A 6,334-nucleotide genomic window follows, 5' to 3' on the forward strand; every position below is an offset into this window, starting at 1 on the left:
TGTACTTGGCGTTCAACGCCAAGTTACGTCGTCATTCTTCGAATAAAGTATGGACTATTATATATTGCTGGAAAGCTCTGGATGTCTACTTTCCAACGCCGTTGAGAACGCGCCAATTGGTGTTCTGTAACTCCAGAAAATCCATTTCGAGTGCAGGGAGGTCAGATTCCAACAGCATCAGCAGTCCTTTTGTCAGCCTTCTTCAGAGTTTTGCTCAAATCCCTCAATTTCAGTCAGAATTTACCTGAAATCACAGAAAAACACACAAACTCATAGTAAAGTCCAGAAATGTGAATTTATCATAAAAAATAGTGAAAACATCCCTAAAAGTAGCTTAAACTTACTAAAAACTATATAAAAACAATGCCAACAAGCGTATAAATTATCCGCTCATCAGTGCATTAAATTTTTGTTGATTGTTAGATGAAGAGAAAGCCTTAGAAAGCAAGATTAGTAGATAATTGATAGAATCAAACCTTAAACACCTGAGTGATTAGAGTGCATACACTTCCGGTGCGGGTTCGATGCTCGATTCTTTGTTCCCGGTTTTCATGAGCTATCTTCTTCTTGCAAGTTATTTGTACTTCGTTTTTATGATTTGAATTAGTGAAATCCAATTTATGTTTTTCTTGGAGAATTTGTTTACTTTTAACCAAGTAGGTAAGAGCATTTTGCATTTAGCTACTTTCATATAAATAGGTTGCATTTCATACATCCCACCATTATGCCTTTACTCTTATAGCTTCTCTTGAGCTTAGCGTGAGGACATGCTAACGTTTAAGTTTGGGGAGGTTGATAAACCACTATTTCATGGTTTATCTTGTGTTCAATTGAGTGGTTTTTATCAAGTCTTTGCACACTTATTCATACTATTTGCATGGTTTTACAATTCCTTTCCAGAATTTGTTCTATGATTGAAAACTTGCTTCTTTGGTCTTAATTTTGCCATGTTTAATCATTTCTTATTACCATTCGATGCCGTGATATGTGTGTAAAGTAATTTAAAAGATTACACGGCAGGAATGGCTTAGAATATGGAAAGGAAGCATTCAAAAGTAGAAGGAATACAAGAAACTGAAGAAACTGCTAAAGCTGTCCAACCTGACCTCTTGGTACTAAAGCGACCATAACTTAAGCTACAAAGGTCCAAATGATGCGGTGCTAGTTGTGTTGGAAAGCTAACATTCGGGCCTTTGCAACAATATATAACTTGCCATAGTTGACCTAGCGTTTAAGGATGCGCATGCGCAAAGCACGCGCACGTGCACATTGGCGAAAAGCCCATCGGCTCGCAGGCGCACCTGGCGCGTACGCACGCATGAGCCGCGACCTGTACGTGGCAGATTTCGTCTCCAGCAATTTCTGAGCTACTTTTGACCCAGTTTTTGGCCCAGAAAACACAGATTAGAGGCTGAGAGTGGAGCAGAATCAAATCATTCATTCATAATTCAAAATTTTAGTTTTTAGATATAGTTTTTAGAGAGAGAGGTTCTCTCCTCTCTCTTAAGATTTAGGATTAGGATTCCTCTTAAAGGAATTAGGATTTCATCTTCTTCAATCACAGGTTCAATGTTCCTTTTATTTATTTTTCCAATTTAATTTATGAACTTTTCCATGTTAGATTTGAATATTCTATTTAATATAATTTAAGGTATTCTCAGATCTATGATTTGTTTCTTTTATTTATGATATAAATAATTTAGAATTTTCCCTTTTGGCTTTGGTTAAGTAATTGGTGATGCTTGAGTTATCAAACTCAAGGTGTTGACTGAAAATTGGAATTCTTTGCTGATTAATTTGGATTCCACTAACTCTAGTCTTTCCAAGGGAAAGACTAGGACTTGAGGATTCATATTGATTTATCCATCTGACTTACCTTCATAGTTAGAGTGGGATCGAAATTCAATTCTCAACACAATTGATAAGGATAACTAGGAAAGGATTTCCAGTTCTTATACCTTGCCAAGAGCTTTTCTAGTTATTTGTTTATTCCTTTTGCCATTTACTATTCTTGCTTTTCATCTTATACATTAAAAAACCCCAACAACATATCTTTTTCCATAACCAATAATAAATCATACCTCCCTGCAATTCCTTGAGAAGACGACCAAAACTTTTGTAAGAAAGGAATTCTTGTCGGTCTAGAAGCTATACTTACAATGGAAATTTATTTGTGAAAATTCTAGATCGCGCGAGAGTTTCATTCTTCAGGCCTCTACTCTCTCAAAGTTACCCTTGATTTCACATGGTTGTGAGGTTGGGGTTAGTGTGTCTTGATGGTGGTGTGTTTGCTGGTTGGAAGGATATGTTGTATGAGGTGGATTATGGTAAGATCTGTTGTTATTTGACTGATGGTTGGAGTTGTGATTCTGGTATTGATTGGCTTGGTATGGTTTGTTGTGTTCTTGGTTGTGATTTTGTTGGTTCCCCCACCCAAAATTTGGGTGGTTCTTCCATCCTGGATTATATGTCTTAGAGTTAGGGTCATATGGTGGTCGAGAGGGGTTATGAACATAGTTTGCTTGCTCACATTCAACTTCTGGTTCATTTTCTTCTTGGGATGGTACTTGAGCTTGGACAACTGCAACTTGATTGTTTTCCATTTTCTTGGTTAAGGCTGCCAATTGTGCTGCAATTGCCTTGTTTTGTGCCAACAGGGCATCCATAGAATTGAGTTCCAGCACCCCCTTCTTTTGGCCTCTTTCTGAAGCATAGAAGTAGTCATTCTCAGCTACAGTTTCAATGACATCTATGGCTTCCTCAATGGTCTTCTTCTTGTTGAGTGAATCCCCTGAAGAGTGGTCCATAGCCTTCTTCGATTCATAAGTTAATCCTTCATAGAAAATGTGGAGCTGCACCCACTCATTAAACATATCCGGTGGGCATTTCCTTGTTAGATCTTTGAACCTCTTCTAGGCCTCATAGAGTGTTTCACCATCTAGCTGTCTGAAGGTTTGCACCTCAGCTCTTTGCCTGTTGATCCTTTGTGGAGGGTAAAATCTCACTACAAACTTGTTCACAACATCCTCCCATGTGGTTAGTCTCTCCTTGGGAAATGATTCTAACCACTTTGTTGCCTTATTTCTGAGTGAGAAAGGGAATTAAAGTAGTTTGTAGGTGTCAGGGTGTATACCATTGGACTTTACAGTATCGCATATCCTCAAGAATGTGTTGAGATGTTGATTTGGATCTTCTTGAGCACCTCCTCTTTATGAGCAGTTATTCTGGACTAGTGTGATGAGTTGAGGTTTCAATTCAAACTCGTTGGAATGGATTATTGGCTTGAGGATGCTATTGCCACAGTTTCCTAGATTTGGGTTGATATAGGAGCCTAGGACTCTCCTCTCTTGAGCAGCTTGATTTCCAGCTCCTCCTCCAACATCTTCGTGCACTTCGTCTTCCATGGTGGTTGTTAGATCTTCTTCTACTGGTTCTTCTCCAACTATACCCTTGCCTCTAGCCTCCCTCCTCAATCTACGGAAGGTTCTCTCAGGTTCACTATCAAAAAGGATGAAGTCTCTCTTCTTCTACTTGTCATACAGCCAACACACAGCAAGAAAAGAGCAAGTGAAGAAATCTCCTTAGTTAAAATTAGTGATTAGCTTAAGTGATGCAATTAATCAAACAGTTAGAAGAGTGAAAGTATAAACAATGAATGGTTAAAGAATCTCAGAAAGACAAGAAAGAAAAACAGAGATTAGAAAGGAATTTAAAGGTTACACTAGGAAATGAATAAAGAAAAAAATAAAATAAAATAAAATAAATGCTAAATCTAGCTTTCCAATTGGTTTACTCATTGTCAAATTCAAACCAATCCCCGGTAATGGCGCCATAAAACTTTATCGGCTCGGATTCACTACCCTTCTCCAATAATATTGATGAATTCGCTCTTGGCAAGCGCACCAAAATTATCATCAAGTATTAACCCACAGTGGAGTGGGATCGTATCCACAGAGATTGGTAGATTTGAGCAATTTTAATCAATTGGTGAAATAGTCAAGCTCAACAGAATAAGTTGTGTGTGCAGAATTGTAAATGACAGAAACATAAATGACAAAAGAAATAACAGAAAGTAATAAAATGCAGAAACGGAAATAACAAGAATGTAAAGGGGAATGAGATTTTGCAGAATGTAAGTAAAGCTATAAAAGAATGGGAGAGATAAGAATGTGGGAATTCATTGATATCAGGAGATACTGTCTCTTTGGATTAATTCCAGCTCATATCCTCTTCAATCATGCAACTCATTGACCTCTTAGCAATCATGATTGATTGAGCCCCAATCCCTTGGTGACTCAATCTCTCAGATCTTGATCAATAGCCAATTTCTTGGTCTAATTGCTCTTGAAGAGAGATATACTTGGTCCCTAATTATACCACACATCATCATCGGTCCAGGTAGAGGGAGGATTATATGTCACCATATCCAAACACCAAAACCCAGATTCTTCTCAAGTTTGAGAAGGGATTTCTAGCATGGTTTCATGTTTCCTTTTCCAAGGTTCCCATGAAACCCATTTTTCATTCAATCTCTTTTCCAAGTTAATTGAACACTAAGCATTAAAATTGAAATTCCTTCTAGCAAATCAAAGAGAAGATGAATAGAAGAAGAAATTCACTATCATTAATCCATCAAGTACAATAGAGCTCCCTCTCTCAATGAGAGGGAATTTAGCTACTCATAGCTCAGGGAAAAAGTATAAAAGATGGAAGAGATGAAGTATGAAAAGTAAAAAGTGAAATCCAAACTAAGCTCTGTGACTTGCTAGCTAACCCCTTTTTCCAATACTTCCAAGGGTATTTATACTACTCCTAGATCAAGAAAATAAAAGAAAATTACAAAAGTGAAAAGAAAATTACAATTTGGAGGGAAAAAAAACTCAACAAATGTGATCTTCCAGCTGGCGTGTGACTGGCGCTTCTCTGGCGTGTCATGCTCCTTCTGTTTCTGATTTGGCATGCCACGCCTCTCCATTCAAGTGGCACGCAGTCCTCTGTTTCACCTCTGGCGTGCCACGCCTTCTAGCCTAAGTGGCACGCCCAGGACATTTTAAAGGGCAAAGTAGCCTGCGTGCTGCGCCTTCGATCCAAAGTGGCACGCCCAAGGCATTTTAAAGGGCAAAAGACCCTGGCATGCCACACCTTCTAACCAAAATGGCACGCCCAAGGTCACTTCCCTTATTTCTATGCTTCTGGAGATTTGTACCAGCGTGGCACGCCTAGGTCTGGCGTGCCACGCCCTTCTCAAAGCTTCACCCCCTTGCCGGCGTGCCATGCCTCGCCATCCAAGTGGCACGCCTGAGTTCATTGGCTCCTCTTCTTCCTCTTTGGAAAACATTACTAGCGTGCCATGCCATGAGACTGGCGTGTTGCGTCCTTTAATTACTTCATCTTCTTGCTGGCGTGCCACGCCTCATCTCTCAAGTGGCATGCCTAAGTTCATGGCCCTTTAATTCCTTCTCTGGAAAGCACTACCAGCGTGCCACGCCATGAGATTGGCGTGTCACGCCCTTCATTTGCCCTGGTCCCAGATGTTGGTGTGCCACGCCTAAATGTTCAATTGGCACGCCAAAGTGAGATAATTAAGCTGGCGTGCCACGCCTTCGATACCAAGTGGCATGCCCAGCTTTATTTGGCCTCCTTAGGTGATGGCGTGTTGCGCCTTGTTGCTCAAGTGGCACGCCTTAGTCGGACTTCATGAGCTGGCGTGCCACGCCTTCGATACCAAGTGGCACGCCCAGCTTTTTCATGGTCTCCTTATTCACTGGCGTGCCACGCTTTGTTGCTCAAGTGGCACGCCCATTCAATTGTGGGTCTTATAGGCTTGGCGTGCCACGCCTTGTTCCTCAAGTGGCACGTCCAAGTGAACTCTGGGGCTGGCGTGCCACGCCTTTGACACAAAGTGGCACGCCATAGTGATGGCTCATATAGTAATGAGTTCGCGTGCCACGTGGTGGACGAAATTGTGATAAAAGAGTTCCAAACACTGTTAGAGAAGCTCACAACTCCGTTCAACTTAACCAGCAAGTGTACTGGGTCATCCAAGTAATACCTTACGTGAGTAAGGGTCGATCCCACAGAGATTGTTGGTATGAAGCAAGCTATGGTCACCTTGTAAATCTCAGTTAGGCAGATTAAATTGGTTTATGATGAGTTCGAAAACTAATAATAAAAAGAAAATAAAAGGGATAGAAATACTTATGTAAATCAATAGTGGAAATTTCAGATAAGCGTATGGAGATGCTGTGCTCCTCTCGTATCTCTATTTTCTTATTACATTCATCCAATCCTTCCAACTCCTTTCCATGGCAAGCTGTATGTAGGGCATCACCAT

Source organism: Arachis duranensis, chromosome 4 (genome assembly GCF_000817695.3).
Source record: "Arachis duranensis cultivar V14167 chromosome 4, aradu.V14167.gnm2.J7QH, whole genome shotgun sequence".
In the NCBI taxonomy this organism is placed as follows: domain Eukaryota; kingdom Viridiplantae; phylum Streptophyta; class Magnoliopsida; order Fabales; family Fabaceae; genus Arachis; species Arachis duranensis.